Here is a 20,407-nt window from a genome sequence, read left to right on the forward strand (position 1 = left end):
GATAGTCTTCAGGTTTCCAAATTTTAAATACTTCCAGCATGAAAATCACCTATAGAAATATATAACCTGGTTTCATCATACTTAAAGCGGAATATAACCCTGCATTTCAACTTTGCTCTAAAACATTATTTACAGTATATTATATGCAACCAGCATTTTTTTTTACTAGACCAGAATTGGAAGGATTACACAGGGCTTTAAAGTCCCTGGAGATTTTTGCAGACACATCCGAACTTGAGTTAGATACTTTTTGTTTACACAAATGTATCTAAGTGTTTATTGTGACTCATCTCTCTCACTGAGAAGGAGTTGGCAGACAGCCAAAGAGTGTGTAACATTTCTAAATATATACATATAACTAAATAGAATGTAACTATCTGAGCGTCTGCACGGAACTTAAAACCTCTGTGTTTAACCCTTCCAATGCTGGTCTAGTAAAACAAAAAATGCTTTTTGCATATAATATGCTGTAAATAATGTTTTAGAGCAAAGTTGAAATGCAGGGTTATATTCCGCTTTAATTTCATGGTGCATTCACCTCCACAATTATAAGTTGGTAAAAGGTCTACTTTAAAGGGGAACTGAAGAGAGAGGTATATGGAGGCTGTCATGTTTATTTCCTTTTAGACAATACCAGTTGCCTGGCAGCCCTGCTGATCCTCTGCCTCTAATACTATTAGCCATAGCCCCTGAACAAGCATGCAGCAGATCAGGTGTTTCAGTGGTTCAGACTTATGTCTGATCTGACAAGACTAGCTGCATGCTTGTTTCTGGTTTTAATCAGATACTACTGCAGAGAAATAGACCAGCAGGGCTGCCAGGCAACTGGTATTGATTATAAGGAAATAAACAGGACAGCCTCCATATACCTCTCTCTTCAGTTCCCCTTTAATGAAACATCAGGAGTTAACATGTTTACAGATGAGCATCAGCACAGCAAGTGCCTAATTTCTCCATGGTGTCTACATTTCTCTTTTTACAAAAATATTTTTTTAAAGCAAACTAATTCATATACAGAGTGCTTACATATAATGGCTTTTAAAGGGACCCCGAGGTGAGAGACATATGGAGGTTGACATATTTATTTCATTTTAAATAATGCACATTGCCCGGGAGACCTGCTAATCATCTGCCTCCTACTTTTTTAGCTATAAACCCCGAACAAGCATGCAGATCTGATGTTTCTGACAAGATTAGATGCATGCTGGTCCCAGGTGTGCGATTCAGACACTACTGTTTAAAAAGATCAGCAGGACTGCCAGGCAACTGGTACTGTTTAAAAGGAAATAACCTCCGGTTCCTTCCTTCCCCAGTGACCAGGCTATTTTTTGCAACTCGGTGCTCATAGCTCGCTGCAGAGCCATACAAATTAGCACAAAAATGAATCCCCCCACCCCCTTTTGTTGGGCTCAGATAGCTGCTGTGATGTTTGTATATTTTTCTATCTATTTTTTTCTGTTTTATTTTTAAATAAATCTGTTTATTTTTTACTTTTTCCCTCCCTTCCTCCCTCCCCCAGCCAGCCAATCAGGGCGATCCTCTCTCATAGTCATCAGCCTATGAGAGGGGATCGCGATCTGAGCCTCTCTAAGGGACAGCCAAGGGACACGGCTGTGCCCAGACAGCGCTGCAATGCTGTACAATGTAAATAGATTGCAGTGCTGTACAATGTAAATACAGGTTGTCCCCGGTTTACAGACGCCAGACTTACAAACAACTCGCCAATACGAACGTCCCGATCCCATCGTGATAATGTCATTTCCGTGGGGGAAGTTTGAAGAAGCGGTTTCAAATGTCCCGACGTAAGAACGGATTCAAGTTGAGAACAAATCTACAGTCCCTATCTCGTTCTTTAACCAGGGACTACCTGGTAGTTGGTGGTTTCGCCGTCTAACAGTCTGCTTGTGGCAATCGCTGAGCTCCGTCACTCAATCGGGGATGCGCGCATATCAGCGGGGGCAATGCCCGCCCTCCGCTCTTGACACCTTTTGCCTTTACGTGCTCCTGGGGCTGCCACCTTCCTGACACCTATTGGCGTTAGGCAGTTGGGAATGGGTTAAAGGATCACTATCGTGAAAAAAGTAGGCAGTTAAAATCTGTCAGACCATCTCTTCATGGGGGATTCTCAGGATTTTCTTTGTTTTCAAAAGCTTTTCCTGATCAGCAGTTGCAAAGTCTAACTGACAAAATAGTGTGCAAGTGAGTAGGGAGGCTGGCTGATGTCTTACTATTTTGGCAGTTAACCCCCTGGCGGTATAAAAAATTCCGCCAGTAGGGAGCGCAGCAGTTTAAAAAAAAAAAAATTTCTTATATCATGTAGCGAGCCCAGGGCTCGCTACATGATAGCCGCTGCTCAGCAGCATCCCCCGCCCGCTTCGATCGCCTTCAGCGATCTCCGATCAGGAAATCCCGTTCAAAGAACGGGATTTCCTGGAGGGCTTCCCCTGTCGCCATGGCGACGGGGCGGGATGACGTCGCCGACGTCGGGGCGTCATTGGGAGTCCCGAACCACCCTTCAGCGCTGCCTGCCACTGATTGGCCAGGCAGCGCACGGGGTCTGGGGGGGGCGCACGGCGCGACGGATAGCGGCGATCGAGCGCGGGTCGGCGCAGCAAAAAAAAAATTAAACAAATCGGAGAAAACCTCCTGCGCGGCTTACCCCGAACTAAGTTCGGGGTTACCGCCAAGGAGGTTAAACTGCTGTTCAGGAATTGATGTTGAAAACAAAGAAAACCCTGAGAAGCATGAAGAGATGGTCTGGCCCAATACCTGACGGTTCTGTCAGATTTTAACTGACTACTTTTTTTGCGATAGTGGTCCTTTAACTAGTTCTTTTCAATCCAGCCAACATTTTGTTACTAAGCCAATAGATAGTTAATTTATCTAAGTTGCCAGCAAGTGGTAGATTTCGTTTTAGTTCACTTTATCTGATTCCAAATTGCTTAAAATTTCATTTCACATTTTAAGGGCATATTTCTTATTGGCCATAAAATTAGCTTTGGGTTTGTTCGCTGGCATTCACAGCTCTTCTTTAGGCAATATTCAGTCCTTTCATAAAAGACCACCCTGCATAATCTGCTAGTTGCATTACACTGCCCAGTTCTGTGTTATTTCCATCATTTGATGCACAGTGAGCATTTAGGCAGTCCCTATCCACCTCAAAACATCAAAGAGTGGCCAGAGAAACCGTGTCCAGCCAATGAATAGAGCTTCCATCAGCTGTATAGTCAGGTCATATGTCATGTCCCTGGGGATGTAAGTAGCAGATCAAAAGAAAAAACAAAAAAACTGAAACAGTGATAATGTTCAACGAACCTCTTATGTCCACAGACTAAAAAAAAAAGAAAAAAAAATGTAATTATTATTTTTTTTCTGAATTTAATCTGGTCTACAGTAAGGTCCCACTACTCAAAAATATATTTATTATGATGTAAATGCTTGGAAATAAATGATTGTGTCTTTGGAACAATCAAACACACACAAAAAAACTAGAAAGAAAATCAATCAATGTATACATATTAATGGCTGTAAATCAGCAAAAATAGATAAAACATTACAAACTTTATTGACAAGAATATTGACGTGACCCTGCTGTGAGAGAGTTATGGAGGTTGTCATATTAATTTATTTTTTAATAGTCCCAGTTGTCTGGAAGTCCTGCCGATATTTTGACTCTAGCACAGTCTAGATCACACACCTGAAACAAACATGTGGATCCATGGCCTAATGTATTAAATGTAGAGAATCAACAGAGAAGCCAGGTGATTGGCATTTTTTTAATTAGTTTTATATGTAAGAAAAAAAAAGGAAGGACCCGCACAATACCAAATACAAAACTTGTTTATTAATGGACATATCCAAAACTGTAACAGCAGTAACACAAGACCATGTGAACTAGACTGAATCAATACAATAGGTATGGTATGTGTTATGCTGGACATACACGGCTTGTTTTTGAGCCATTAAGATGGCTCGATAGATAATTTCTGACATGTCCGATCTCCCGCTCGATCGTTTCGCCGCTTGATTCAAGATAGCAGTGAATGGAAAAAGATAAGAAAAACGAGCGGAAGAGAATGGATTGCGGAATTGAGCGGCAAAATGATCGAACAGGAGCATCGAGTGCCAAAAACGAGCAGTGTATGCCCTGCATTACAGTACAGCTGAATATAACAAAGGATGATAGGTAGTGGGTGTGTTTTGCCTCCTTAAACATGCACAGTGCAAAGCAAATCTGGAGAAGGGCTTTGCTTAAATAATGTGATTTTTGAAATCGTGAGCTGATGATTCCGCATTGGTTGACTATATGTAGAGAATGAATACTAATAGTCCATGTACAATCAGTAAGAAAACAGAAAAACAGTTGATAGCCTTCCACGTGGATGATGAGCTCACCACAAAGAGGAATGACAGCCAACAATTTTGTATTTCTGTCATAAGCAAGGCCATCAAAGTTCTTTTTTTAGAATTACTTTGAAAAGTCACTAAAGCTAAAGCCTCTGACGAAGCAGCCACTAGGCCCAGAATGCATGCCAGTATTTTACACTCCCGTTACCAAAAGAATTAGAACATTGTGTAAAATGTAAATAACAACAAAATATGATTATTTGAAAATCAGTAAAACTTTATATTTTTGAAATTTTTTTGCCAGCAACACATTTAAAAAAAAGTTGTGATGAACAAAAAGCAAGTTGTGCAATGCTTAAAGGAGAACTGTAGAAAGAGGTGTATGGAGGCTGCCATATTTATTTCCATTTAAGCTATACCAGTTACCTGGCTATCCTGCTGATCCTCTGCCTCTAATACTTTCAGCCATAGCTCCTGAACAAGCCTGCAGCAGATCAGGTTTTTCTGACAATCTTGACAGATATGACAAGCTTAGCTGCATGCTTGTTTCTGGTGTGATTCAGCCACTACTTCAGCTAAATAGATCAGCAGGGCTGCCGGGCCACTGGTATTACTTAAAAGGAAATAAATATGGCAGCCTCCATATAACTCTCAGTACAGTTCGGTCCTAAGGCTCGGTCCTAATGAGCCTTCCCTCTCCTCTCCCGGTGCCCTCGGTGCTGCGCTGGCTCTCCCGTTCGCGTCCGCCGCCGCAGGGACTTCGGAGGTCTTCGGGAGCACTCGGGCTTCCGAAGACGGGCCGCTCCATACTACGTACGCGCGAGTGCGTCATAGAGGGCGCTCGCGCATGCGTAGTATGGAGCGGCCGCGTCATCAGGAGCCCGAGTGCTCCCGAAGGCTTCCGAAAGCTCCCGAAGGCATGCGGAAGTGGCAGTATTTGACCGAACTGGTCGAATACTGCCACGGGGGATCCTGCGCGGGACCGGGCACCGGGAGAGGAGGGGGAAGGCTTATTAGGACCGAGCCTTCCCTCTCCTTAGGTAAGTATCTGACTTTTTCTTTTTGAATCTGGTAAACATTCACTTTAAAGAATGTACAGCTATTTAGGTTAACTCTCAAAAAGTCATTGATTATGAAGAGAGCATGAAAGAGAGGCTAAGTCTCTCAGAAGTAAAGATGGTAAACACTACACTGTGAAATAGTGCAACAATTTAAGAATAAAGAACTCCAGTGTTTATAGTCCATAATATAATTAAAAGAATCAGAGAATCTGGAGAAATCTCTTTTTATACAATTCTGTTGTGGAAATCATGATAAGCTCAGAAACCCTTCTGAAAACTATTGTCTGTGAATATAGTTTGCCGTTGCATCCACAAATGCAAGTTAAATCTCTCACATGCTAGGAAAAACAATATATAAACATGATCCAGAAACTCTGCCATCTTTTCTAGGTCCAAGCTCATTTGGAATGGATGGAAATGAAAGTAAAACTGAAGGGGAAAAAAGTGATCCTTGGGGCTACTTACCTCGGGAGGGGGAAGCCTCAGAATCCTAATGAGGCTTCCATGTCCTCTACAGTGACACACAATAATATTTAAACAGAAAATGTCTACATTTGAGAAGTAGAGAGTGTGCACTCCAATTACCCAAGGACAAAACGGTTTAGTAAAATATCATATATATTCATATAAATTGACAAATATTTATATAAAAGTGCGTTCTGTGGCTACGTTGCAACGTATCACCCACACACATCCAACCATTGATCTAGATCTCAATCGCTCTACTGCATTAACCCACAGAGGCTGAATTGTACCAGCAATTGATCCTCCAAGAGCATCGTATGCATATTAGTGAGATGGTAAAGCAAAGTAGTTAGCTGTAATGATCCAAAGAATGGCATGCATATAGCTGTAAATGCAGCCTGAGTAAAGGTACTCATACACTACGTCGATTTTCCTGTTTATACACAGCACATTCAATCACTGTTATCAAATCTGCTGTGAAATTGTTAACACAAATGTTGGCCGATCAACCAATTTCCATTCGAAATCGATCGATTTAGTCAAACTGTCCAGGCAGAAAATTTAGTTTGATTGCTGGCGGGTTGGGAGGGCATTGTTAGCGGCGTTCGATTCAGCAACGACCGACACAGCAATAATCTCACATGTCTGCCGGCGTGAGTCCACGGTCCGTGCTGGCTGGCCTCCTCTTCACTTCCTTTCCCATCCTGTGAGAAGACGAAGTTCAAACAGTAGTGCATGGACCCGGGGACTTGTGCCGGCAGAAAGGTAATATTATTGCTGCTGGCCGTGGGCGCAAGAAAGGAGGAAAGCCTGGGGGCAGCGAGGCAGGCGCCAGTGGCAGCTCCACAGGTTGTGAATCGATTTAATGCTGAAATCGATTCAAAATCCGGGTGCAATATATGGGCAGCCTATAGCTCCCTCTCTGATCAGATTCCATCAGAGAGGCATCTATCTGTTGGTCGATCTGGTGGGAATCGACCAGTGTATGGCACTTAAGCAGAGTGAATCCAGTAATTACCAGATCAGCCAGTTCAAAGGCAAATGGTAGAGCAGTGTAAACAAGAAAGACAATCCTGTTCCAGGCAGCAAGGAGCCAGGCATGAAAGGCAGAAGCAGACAAGCTCAGCAGACATTGACTAGAGTGCACAATGTATTAGCATATGTCAGACTCGTATGATATCAGTCCGATCCTGATGTGCGACCAAAAATCCATCTGTCAGCTAGCAATTGTCTCCAGATTAAAGTCAGCTAGTCATGGTATGTGAGAGGCTGGAAAGCATTGGTCCACCATGCGGTGTCAGGATGAGTTCTGAAATGCTTGAGCCTGGGCTTTCGCTGAAATCAGCAAAGGGGAAAAAGCAAAGGGTAGGTCTCTTACCCGTTAAGAGTTGTCTGGAGTATGCAGGCAGATTGCTATGAGCTGGATGGGTGATGGCAGGTGAACAGGCACAGGTCAACAGCACGCTGTTAGAGGAGCCACACGGGTAACACTCACCATGTTTCACCGGCCACTGCCGGCTTTCTCAAGGGAGCAAAGTCAGTGCCCACAATAATATTTACATTGAGCGGGGTGCACATGCGCAATAGCGGCTTCCCGCTCAGGCTCTGATGGATATACAGTATAAGAGCCTGATCAGGTCCACTCTACCATGCAGGCGTAAACCATCTGCACCGTTGAGCCCATCATCAAGCCACAACTGTGCCTGCATGCACTGGCGAAAAGCAATAACAAGGGAATTTTTGGGGGAGCCAGCAACCCTCCAGTAAGGAGGAAGAGAAAGGCCTCTTTTGGATCCAGAGGTTCCCCCTCCCGAGGTAAATACCCTCTAGAGGCACTTTTTTCCCTTCAGTTACACTCAAAGCCTGTTATCACTGCAGAATTCATAAGGCAGCATTAGTAATTTAATGATAGTGCAGATGGCATGGGTACCTTAAACACCTTTAGGGCCCTTTTCCACCTGCAGTCGCTAGCGTTCACGCTGAACGCTAGCGATTGCTGAATCGCAAAACCGGCGATTCCCCGACGTTTTGCGGCCGCGATTTTGCTATGCTATGCACTGCATAGCAAAATCGCGGCAAATAACGCTCCGCCGCGCGTTCGCGTTCCTGACAAAAACGAATCGTGGTAGTGGAAATGACCTACCGCGATTCCTATGTTAAAAAGCAAACCATAGCGATTGTAAAATCGCTAGCGGTTTGCGTTTTTGCGATTCAGCCAGCGCTGGTGGAAAAGGGCCCTGAATGCTGAACAATGTCTACAAGTTTTAGATCAACATATGCTGCTATTCAGGTGATGCGTTTTTTCAGAAAAGAGCTTTCTTCTTTCAACATAAGATTGCCAAACCAGTCTGCACATATTACATCTGCAAGGCACCATGCTCAAAGAGTTTGGTTGCGTAACTGCTTTGTGTCACTTTCTGTGTGTCTTTCACTATGTAATATACCAAGCTGATTTGCATAATATCTTATCAAAGAGCATATACAGATTATCTGTTGGCTACAAGTAGGCCTCACACTTGTTTTCAAAGCACTGTGTTTACTATACATAAGTTTGTAACATTTTTATCTTTCTCGTTTTTTTTCCCTTTGCTTAACACATCAGGTTTATTGAGAGAAAAACTCAAGTCAAGCCAAAGTAACAAATTGCATGGTGCACAAGCAGATCAGTCATACAATAAGGCAATGGTGTTACAGAACAGAGAAAGTATAAACAAATTTGACATTTTGTGCCAAGAGATCAATAGTCAAAACAAGTATCACATAAAACGTCTGATGTGTTGAGAGAATGCCAAGGAATATAGGTAAATAAAAGAAAATGCAATTTAACAAAATAACCCCCTACGAAAACCCGCCTGTCCCCAGGTGCACTTTCTGGGAAGTAGCGGAAAAACTAAAAAGAAGAAAGAAAAAAAAAGAAAACTCAACGCCACACCACAAATAGTAACCTTAAAGGGACTCCGAGCAGTGCAGAAACTATGGAAAGATGCATATCATTTTAAAGCTCTCTTTTTCCCCTTTTTACAATGATATATAAACCGCCGCCCTATGCCTTTTAGTTTTCGCTATTTTCGCTATTGAAATTGCAGCGGCCGCGATTTCAATCGCGTAAATAGAGAAAACTAAAAGGCGTAGGGCGACGATTTAAGTGTCGCCAGAAAGAGGAGAAAGAGAGCTTTAAAATGATATCCATCTTTCCATAGTTACTTGTATTACACAGGACGACACTTTCCCCAGTGTCAGCAGCTCCATTCAGCAGAAAAAGTCGCCCTGTGTAATACAATGTAACTATGGAAAGATGGATATCCTTTTAAAGCTCTCTTTCTCCTCTTTCTGGCGACACCTAAATCGTCACCCTACGCCTTTTAGTTTTCTCTATTTTCGCGATTGAAATCGCGGCCGCGGCAATTTCAATAGCCGGTTTATATATCATTGGAAAGAGGAGAAAGAGAGCTTTAAAATAATATGCATCTTTCCATAGTTTCTGCACTGTTAGGAGTCCCTTTAAAAAAGACCACATATCTTTATGTTTTTGCTAACGTTCAGACATATTTATATGTAGAATTTAGCCGAGACAGATCCACCATAAGCGCTATTTTCCCCTTTCTAACTTTTTTTTTATAACTAATGTTTAAGGTGTGGATTCTAAATGTAGATCAGATTACATTGGTGTAGGCGTATTTCTTTTGGGTCTTCTTTTTTAGCCTCTAATAAAAGAAGTTTCCCAGGGTTTGTCTGACATAAATTGGCTCTGGATCTTAACAAATTATTCTACTCCAGATATTTAGTGAGTTATTTTTCAAGCAGAAAAGGAAATTATGTTCTTAAATAAAATAGTTTCATTGCACAATTCTGCAGACTTGTTCTGGGCTTATCTGCAATGGTGCTTTAAAATGTATGAAATCTATTGAGTTTTTACTATTTCTGCATAAGTACGTTTAATTATTTTACCTTTTCAGGCCAAAAACTAAGTAATAAAAACCCAGTTAAATAAATGAGTCAGAAATATTCTACTTGTACATTGAAATGTTTCAAATTTACATATTGGTATGTAGTAAAATTATGTGAAGCTCTGGGGTTACGAGTTCATACATATTCCATAGCCTTATCTTGGCCAATTTAATTCATTGTAGTTTTGTAACCAAATGAACATTTTAAAACAGCCTTCAGGTTCACTGAGCACTTCATTAATAGCACTAATACAAATTTTGGGTATTACATCCCTTTGTCCACAGAACAGCTTCAGTTCTTCATGGACTTAAGAATAAATTGGAAACATTCCTTTGAGATGCCGTCCACTCACTCTGCGTATCTGTCAGCTGCACAGTTATGCTACCAATCTCCCATTATACCACATCCTAAACCAGCCTGGACTTTTGACAGGATTGAGCAACAACAAACATTTATGAAGACCAGATTTAAGCCTTGTACACACAGGGGGCTTGATTCACAAACCATGATAACTTAAGTATCACACCTTTATCAATGATATCACACCTTATCAAAGATATCACACCTTATTAAAGTTAATGCGCCTCATCAGAGTAGCATAGCGAGCGCTACAAACTTATGTCTGCTAATTGGCAATGTCACTCGTTCTGCCCAGAGCCCCTGCGGGTTCGTAGCGCTCGCTATGCTACTCTGATAAGGCGTGTTAAATTTGATAAGGTGTAACATCTTTGATAAGGTGTGATATCTTTGATAAGTTGTGATATCGTTAATAAGGTGTGATATTTGAGTTATCACGGTTTAGTGAATCAAGCCCAGTAGATGAAACTTGGCCAAGGTGGCCGTTGATAGGTGCTTCTGCCGGGAACCTAGTGAGTACACAGTGCCTCCAGAACCAAGAAATGAAGGCCTAGATTCCACACCACTGATCATGTATTAAGTATTTTTTGAGCCATAATAATAGAAAAATAAAAACACTAACAACAATGCAGTGGCAAAATGGTAATCAGTGGCCAATAGGCCCTCTCATCTGTTTTATAACAGCAGGGTCACATGGCTCTTTCTTTGTGCATGCACCCTGGAGGTCACAGGCCATGTATTTAAATCTTGCAAGATCTAGACCATTGGCTTCACACATGAACATTAGCAATTTTCCCACACTAATACTTGTATGCATGCACAAAGCATGCACACTCAGTTTTCACCAAACATATTTAGGTTCAGATTTAACAAAAGGAGCTCTGCAGCTTTGTGCTTGTCCTTGCCTGTGATAGTAACTTTTTAGTTGTCTGATTTCCCTTTGTGACCCAGCAAGTTGTTTAACCTTTGTTGATGTTCATCTCCCTTTACCCTTGGCTAGTATTACTGATTGTGTGCATTTGCTACCTGCCCTGAACTAAACTTGTATATCTGACTACATCTTTCAGCTGCCTCCCCTGACCTTGACTAGCTTAACAGCCATACTTCCTCCAGACGCCATTCTGCTCTCCTGTTTTCTGGTAGTTTCTGTAAACCTCTATTCTTTCAGTCTCTATTGGGGCAATTCCAGGGTCTGTGAGCTGGTGGATATTAGGCAGCAAAGCAGGTTGTTGCCCACTAGGAGTAACCTCCCGACATCCTTTGCGTGGGTGTTCTGATAAAGAAACAGATTTCATGCTCCAGGAGAGTCTGCTTCTACCACTGTTGCCAGGGTCAACAGGTTTGCCTTAGAGAAAAGTGCTAACAGTCCTGTTATATCTGGCAACCAAGATGTTACCAGCTACTTTAAAGAGACGAGAGATGAGACGAGTTAAAGTATAGCTCTGATACTTACCCAGGGCTTCCTCCTGCCCCATAAACATGTCTAAGTCCCATGCTGTCCACCCCCGGTCTGCCGTTCAGCCGCGGTGAGTTTCGTTATCAGCCTCAGTGATGCCAGTTCGGGTCTACTGTGCATGCGCGGGAGGTCTGCATGCGTAGTAGACCCTGACTGACATCGACTGAGGCTGGTAACAGAGCTACCTGCGGCTGAATGGCAGACCGCGGGAGGACAGTGTGGGACTTGGATGTGCTTATGGGGCTGGAGGAAGCCCCGGGTAAGTATCAGAGCTATACTTTAACTCGTCTCTGAGTCTCTTTAAGTACTGTAAGTTGTGAGTTTTGAGATATACGCCCCAATTAGATTGCTAGCTGAGTAATCTGAAAACCAAAGAAAATGTCATTCATCAGACCAGGCCACATTTTTCCACTGCTTGATCAAACAGTCCAAATGCTTATGCCCATTTTGCCTGATATTAAGCAGGGGTTACATAATACCATCCGTGTGAGCATCATGCTATTTCCATTTAAACTATTACAGCAGTTAATGCTTGAAAAGACTTTCATTGTAGGAATGAGAGAAGGCGGCTTTGTCCATATGGCAATCTATTGTAATCAAACTACCAGAAGGCAGGGAAGCCACATTTTAGCTCCAGTTCAGCGAATACCAAAGGACGTTAAATTATACACGGAATGTCTTCACTGAAGGCAAAATTCTGTAATCTGTAGATAAAACTAATACAAGTCTTTGTGACGCTAACAAATATATATTTTTGGAAAAAAGCATACTTCATAGATTAATGTAATGTAAAATATATTATATATGGTGTGTGTGTGTATATATATATATATATATATATATATATATATATATATACGCACGCACGCACGCACGCACACACACACACACACACACACACACACACACACACACACACACACACACACACACACACATAGCATATGCAACAACATTTATTTTGCATAAACTGTAAGTGAAAAGTTTTATGGGTATGTAATGTTGTTTACTTTTGCTTTGTTTTGCCAATCATTCCTAAATATTTAATTCTGGGTTTATAAACCGCAAACCTCTGCAGGATGAGCAGCACAGGTTGGGTTGGCATATATACTAGTCCAATTCCCAAAAAGTTGCAACATAGTGTAAAATGTTTACAAAGTCAGAATATTATGATTTGCAAACCATGTTTTAAACCCTCTGTTTGATAAAAAATTGTATAAAGGCAACATATCAAATGCTGAAAAAAATATGTGGAAATACGTGCACATCTTCATTTTGATGCTAGAACACATTTTAAAGAAGTTGGGTCAGGGCAAGAGAAGACTGATAAAGCTGTGTAACGCTAAAAATGTGGTCAAGAATCTCACAGCTAACTAAGTTGAATTGAAAAGGGCGAGTAACATGATTGGGTATTAAAAAAAAAGCATCCTGAAGAGTCTAATGCTGGGCATACACGGTTCATTTTTTCCACTTGATTCTCCGCTCGATCAATTTTGCTGCTCAATTCTCCGCTCGATTCTCTTATCTTTCGCTCGTTTTTCTTATCTTTTTCTATTCACTTCTATCAGGAATCGAGCGGCAAAACGATCAAACGGGAGATTGGACATGTCGGAAATTATCTATCTAACCATCTATTCACCTCAAAAACGAACCGTGTATTCCCAGCATTAAAGGGAAGGTTCAGGGACATTTGGTAAAAAATAAAAATCCGAATCCACTTACCTGGGGCTTCCTCCAGCCCGTGGCAGGCAGGAGGTGCCCTCGGCGCCGCTCCGCAGGCTCCCGGTGGTCTCCGGTGGCCGACCCGACCTGGCCAGGCCGGCGGCCAGGTCGGACCTCTTCTGCGCTCCATTGTGCGTTCCACGCCGGCACGCTGACGTCATCGGACGTCCTCCGGGCTGTACTGCGCAGGCTCAGTAGTTCTGAGCCTGCGCAGTACAGCCCGGAGGACGTCCGATGACGTCAGCGCGCCGGCGTGGAACGCACAATGGAGCGCAGAAGAGGCCCGACCTGGCCGCCGGCCTGGCCAGGTCGGGTCGGCCAACGGAGACCACCGGGAGCCTGCGGAGCGGCGCCGAGGGCACCTCCTGCCTGCCACGGGCTGGAGGAAGCCCCAGGTAAGTGGATTCGGATTTTTATTTTTTACCAACTGTCCCTGAACCTTCCCTTTAAGCCTGGGGCCTGGGACACACATTTAATTATAATTAGCCAATGATTGGCCAATTTTACAATCTGTTCATAGTATTTAAAGTCTGTTAACCCTCATACTCCATAAAGGTTGTAAAATTGGCTAATTGTTGGCCAATCAAAATTGACTGTGCATACCGGGCTTAAGTGACTCAGAATTCAAGGCTGTTTTTATTTTTCGAAGAGTCGGTGGACAAAGCTAGCTGTGGCTACTTGGTCTGTGAATATACTGTGTGTGTATATATATATATATATATATATATATATATATATATATATATATATCATATTTTTCGAAATATAGGACACTCCGGAATATAATACACACCTAGGTTTAGAGGCCAAACATCAGGAAACCAAATAAATAAATAAAACTACACCTAGGTGTGTCTATAATGCAGGGGTGTCTTATGGACTTTTTACCCCCCAAAACCTGTCTCTAACCTACTCTATCTGCACTACACTGCCCAGCTACACTACACTTAAACCTGTTGCCCCTACCAACTAAATGGCAATGCACTACACTAAACTCCACTACACTACACTGCAGTTAACTAAACTACACTGCAATAAACTACACTACAATTAACTAAATTAAACTTCGCTACACTACACTACACTGCAGTACACGTTCATACTTTACCTGCTCCTGCCACCTTGATACTCCCCCCTGGCTCTGGGTCTTGCATCTTCCGTGATCCTCTCCAGTATGCCTTCCCCTCTTCTCCTGGCAGTGCACTCTTCAGTAGCAGCGGTAGGTAGGAACACCGGCCACCTACTGCTGATTAGAACAGCCGGGTCCTCTATACCAATGCTTCCATACACGCTGTCTCTGTACACTAGCCGCGCACATGCGCCGGGGGTCATACATGATGGCCGGTGTCCCTGCCTACTGCTGCCACTGAAGAGGAGTGTGCTGCCAGTAGAGGAGGATGGGAGAAGGCATGCTGGAGAGGATCCCGGAAGATGCAAGACCCAGAGCCAGTGGGAGAGGATTGCAGCAATAGGAGCAGGTAAAGTGTGGCGATAGCTTCCCTGCACACTCTGCATTCATTTTTCTGTATCTTTGAAATATGAAATTTTGGGGGGAAAAACGTGCGTCTTATATTATGAAAAATATGGTAATATTATATATATATATATATATATATATATATATATATATATATATATATATATATATTACAAAACAGTGTTTTATTTTTTTACATTTTTACTGTGGTGCCCCTTTTAGACTTTAGCATAAGCCACCTATTTATGGCTGTGCATATGCACCATTTTTATTATGCAGAAAAGCACAAGCAAATGTGTGTGTATATGTACTGTATATACTGTAGATACTGTAGATAGATAGATTAGAATCTCATAATGGTAAACTCTGATATAGTAAACCTCTAAACCATGAAGATTCATAAACCGGATTTTCCTTCAAGGGGGCCATCCCATATTGGCAGGCATTGGATCCTTGGAGGAACGTCTTGGTGAAAGGGTAGATTCCCATCTACAGCCATTAGTGTTACGTTTACCCAGGTTTTTACAGGATACTAAACAATTGGCGAGTTTACAGGAAGTGAAATGGACTAGGGACTATACCTGGGTTACTTTTGATGTAGCATCGCTCTTTTCATCAATACCACATGACAAGTCATTGGAGGCCTCCACTTATCATTTGGACCGGTGTTCTTCCTATTCTCCTCTGTTAAACTCCTTTCTAGTCTTGACTGTTGATTTTCTTTTGAAGCACAATTACTTTATGTTTAGTGGCAGATTTTAACTCCAAGGGTGTGGAGCTTCGATGGGAGCCAAGTTCTCCCCATCCCTGGTGAATTTGTACATGGGTTGGTAGAGTAGCGCCACATCCTTGGGGATGTGAATCCGTATTTCTCCCGTATTTTTCAGTACGGAAGCTATACAGACCATCTGCTCATGGTTTGGAGGGGACCCACAGAGGATCTCAGCATTTTCCCTTCATTTATGAATTGAAATGACCTGAATCTGGGCTTTACCATGAATGGTGGCACAAAGGAGATTGACTATTTGGATGTGACTCTCACAGGCATAGTTGAGACTGGTTGTATAGACACATGTACTTTTAGAAAGCCATGTGCCGGTAACTCAGTTCTGGTAGCCTCCAGTTGTCACCCAACCCATACGATTAAAGCTATCCCAATGGGTGAGATGATTAGAGCTAAACATAATTGCTCTTGTCTTGCTCATCTTAACACTGAGCTACGACTGGTAGAAAGCAAACTCAGCGAGAGAGGTTATAGGAGGTGGCAACTACGATGGCACGTGACATTGTGCAACATAGAGAAAGATCTAATCTCTTACAGGATTCTGTAAGACACGAGTCAGCAGCTGCGGCGAACAGCACCGCCGCCGCAGCTGCCTCCATGCGGCCACCCGTCCGTCCGGCGTCTAGGACGCCGAGGACGGAACGTTCTCTCGGGCAGGGAGTCGCCTTAGCGCGCGGGCGCGCGCAGAGACGGGACCTTTATGCGGGGAGGAAGCCTGTCAGCTGACCTACGGGTCAGCTGACATCAGAGGAGTCCCACGGCGCCCAGGATTGGCTGATGGAAGGGGGGCGTGCCAGTGGGGTCTCCTCTGCTTCTTAAGCCTCCGGGCTTCATTCACTTATCGTCTGTTGTCGTGAATACTTGCGTGTTAACGCTCAGACCTTAGACTAGATCCCTGGTGTTGATGCTAAGTATTTCACACCTAGTCTAGGATATTGCTACTTGCTATTGTTAAGTGTTAGACTAGTTCCCATGTGTTGATGCCAAGGACTTCACACCTAGACTAGGATATTGCTTACTGTATTCATCTCCTGTGTATGACTCTTAGCTATTTACTCTGACTCTGATCCTGCTTTCTGATCCTGTACTTTTGCCTATCTGCCTACCTGTTGCTGAACCTCTACCTGATTACCGATTACTCTCCTGTCTCACGATTCTGTATTGATACTTACCTCTCTGTTGCCGAAACTTGCCTGCCTGACCATTCTACTCACCAGTGGGCCCTCACCACTGGTGAGGTGCTAGCTACGCCAGCTCCTCTGGTGAAACAGTTCTGCTAGGCTGTAGTACAGCCTTAATTACCTGCCCCTTAGGTAATCTGTCATTTGTAGTTTATTGTGTCTCTTAGGCTGCAGTACAGTCTGACTCACCCACTACTAGGGTGATCACTAGGTTGCAGTACAGTCTGACTCACCCACTCCTAGGGTGATCACTAGGCTGCAGTACAGTCTGAGTCACCCACCCTTCGGGTGTTCTCTTGCCTGCAGTACATTCTGAATCACCCGCTTCTCGGGAGATTCAGCCTCTTTCAGTATTGTTTCTCCAGCTTGCTGGAGCTTGTACTTTAGTGCACGCTCAGTGTACTGAAAGTACCTCACCAGCCCCTCTGGTGATGTCTCATTCACTATTAAAGTTACGGTTGCACCAAATCACTACACACTCAGCTCTACACTATACTAGTATTATTGGTGATTCTGCAGTCACCCATAATCAGGTATAGCGTCTGTATTATTGGTGATTCTGCAGATCACCATATAATCAGACATCTGAGCTACGACACAAGACCGTTACAGATTCCTCCAAGAGGGTCCGGGACCCTAAAAAGGTTACTTTTGTAACCACTTACAGTCTAGAGTTCGACAAAGTGACTTCTGCCATCAAAAAATGTCTGCCAATTTTGTCCATAGACCCGAAATTGGATCTGAATCTCAAATATGGGTGCTGCTTTTCCTCATGGAGGAGTAGCAGTAGTAGAATTTTGTCACCTAGTCTATATAATCCGGCCTCGAATTTGCGCAATAGAACATGGCTGTCCACAGCTGTCCTTTCCAATTTCGGGATTTGTGAATTGCGCTGCCACCAACATTATTTATGCCATTTCATGTCATTTATGTTCTGTGCAGTACGTGTGTTGGGTGGGATTTCAAGGAATAGAGTAGTTTAAGTGATCAATCTCGGGGGTGGGGGGTTACAATCAGAGGAACATTTTATAACGTGAAACATTTTGGTTCTGGCAACTCGGGACTTGGATTTGCGAGGGTCTAAATTCAAGGTGGGATGTTAGTCTTTTCTATGGCCCAAATGGTAATTAATTTGTTTTTTCTCTGCTTTTGTTCCCCCCCCCCCCCCCCCCTTCTGTGGATTCTGTGTAAAACCTTGACAGCTCTGTTCTTACAGACTGTTTGCTTGTTCTTAACCTCCTGAGTGTTACGCCGCTCAGGAGGGTTTGCAGCCGAGAGTCCCTCAGTATAATTTTTAGAGATTGCATAGCAGTAATAGCTTCAGCTAGCACTAGGCTAGCTAGCAGTGGTGGCCGGCATCCCCCCATTACTTTTAATCCCCCCAATCGCCCGCTTAATACATTACCCAGCCTGGATCCAGGGATCGGCACAGCCTCCCTGGAAAGCTCCGATCTTCTCTATGGGCAGGATTAAACATGACGTCATGCTCAGACCCGATCTTCCCCATAGAGAGGACCGGAGATGTGCAGGGAGGCTGCGTGATCGATGGATCCGGGGGGGCTAATGTATTTAGCGGGCGATCGGGGGGATCAAAAGTAATCGGGGGATGCCGGCCACCACTGCTAGCTAGCCTAGTGCTAGCTGAAGCTATTACAGCTATACAATCTCTAAAAATTATACTGGGAGACTCCTGGGGAGAGCCGGCGGTATGCCCGACACAGTGTCGGGCATACCGCTAAGGAGGTTAATGTAGCACTATCTGTACATTTACCACTTGTGTAGTATGTCTTCAAGAATTTTCTTACCTTCATACCTGGTTGTAAGGACCACCCATGTTGGATGGGGTTGCACATGTATAAATTGTGGCTCCTGCAAGAGCACTTTTAGCTATGACTAAGGAGCAAGTGTTAAGCTCCGATACGCATGAGCTAATTTGCTATGTCCAGCATGTTTACCTTTAAATAAAGATTGGACTTTTAATGTATCGGTTGAGCGGATCTCTCTCCTTCTTTGTGGTCTTGTGTGGCCTGGCTGCCCATGGTCCTGCTCCTGGTCGATTTGGTGGAGTGGAGAGCGGTGTCCACCTTTGTTCTACATAGTAAACCTCTAGATATAGTAAACTCAGTCCTCAGGTCCCAGCAAATGTGTCTGTATAAATATAAATATACAATTTATGATCCATTCTGATATTGTAAACTTCTGATATAGTAAACTAATTTTCCTGGTCCTTTGGAGTTTACTAGAAAAGGGATTCTAAAAGGATCTACTGTATAGGCAATTATATAGTGATGGCAGTTTCTGGAAGGATTTAGTAATTTAGTAAATATTTTTCAATTATCATGTGAGATATTACATTGGCAATGTTTTATTTTATTCCTACAGGCTCCCTGCTTTCATAGAATACTGTCATACTCACGTGGCTCTGTTCCATCCTCGACATCTTCCGCATGTGACTTCCGCGTTGCACTGGCGTCCTCTGGTCTCTGTGCGCGCGCGCGTTGCCGGCCGCCGTTTAGCGACGGCTGCCGGGGGCGTGCGTACATTCGTACGGAATGGCGTCAGACCTTGCGTACGCATGCGTTCAAGATTACGCGCCAAAGTGCAGCCCTGTCCCTCTAAAAGGCCTGCTCTCCCAGCAGTCGGTGCTGTTCGTTCTGGCAGCTAGTGTGTCGTTCGCCTGTCTAGCCCTTGAGCTCCAGCCAGCCTTCTACTTGTTTGATCTGCCGTTGTGACCCGGATTGCCTGACTACTCTTTATCTTCTGCCCCTGGTTTGACCCTTTGCCTGATACTTGACCACTTCTGTCTGCCGCCTGCCTCGACGCTGCCTGCAACTCGATTACGCCTGCCTGCCGCCTGCCTCGACCTTACACCTGCATCTCGACTAACGCCTGTCTGCCGCCTGCCTCGACCTTACGCCTGCCTCTCGACAGCGTCTGTCTGCCGCCTGCCCTGACCTTTGCCCGAACCCAGATTACGCTTACTGGATACTCTACATTGAGGTGTCACTGTTCTTTCGACCACCAGCTGAGATTATCCCAGTAGTGACCTGGTGCACACTAGGCAGCTAAGTCCAGCCTTCGGGGTTTGTCGGTGAAGACCCGTGGACGCTTAGACCCCACTGCTGGGCAACATCTCTTCCTGCGGTGGAAGAATCAACAGCGGCCGAAGATATAACAGATACGAACAGCCAATATGGACACCTCTGGAGTATCAAGTGCTGCGGAACTCTCTCCTATGGCTCAACTATGCCAACAGATTGCTGAACTCAGGATCTCTGTACAACAGGTCCAGCAGGGTTACGTCCAAATGCAGGATCAGATTCAAGCCAGGGCACCTGCTGTTGGCATCCTCCCTCCCGCTACATTACCTGCTCCTGCGCCAGAGCCAAGGATTCCGTTGCCCGAGCAATTCTCGGGGGTTCTGGGAAAATTTAGACAATTCAAGAGTGCCTGTCTCCTTCACTTCTCCTTGCTGCCCCGGACTTTTGTGTCAGAGCCAATTAAGGTGGGAACAGTCATCTCCCTTCGGCAAGGAGAGCCTCAGGCCTGGGCTCTGCAATTGAGAGACCAGCAACATGCATCTCTCAGTACCTTGGAAGCATTCTTTAC

The 20,407-nt window shown here is 43.9% G+C and overlaps 1 protein-coding gene across 2 annotated transcripts in view; it reads left to right on the plus strand.

Moving 5' to 3' along the window:
* PEX7 (peroxisomal biogenesis factor 7) overlaps positions 1-20,407 on the plus strand; it is a 345,856-nt gene that overhangs the window by 282,047 nt on the left and 43,402 nt on the right. The window contains exon 10 of one of the 2 annotated variants that reach the window (XR_011031176.1): positions 8,476-8,674. The exons of the other annotated variant lie outside the window; for it this stretch is intronic. The gene's annotated coding sequence lies outside the window, so the exon portion shown is untranslated. The remainder of the gene's footprint in view (positions 1-8,475; positions 8,675-20,407) is intronic. 2 annotated transcript variants of the gene reach the window in all.

Source organism: Hyperolius riggenbachi, chromosome 4 (genome assembly GCF_040937935.1).
Source record: "Hyperolius riggenbachi isolate aHypRig1 chromosome 4, aHypRig1.pri, whole genome shotgun sequence".
In the NCBI taxonomy this organism is placed as follows: Eukaryota; Metazoa; Chordata; class Amphibia; order Anura; family Hyperoliidae; genus Hyperolius; species Hyperolius riggenbachi.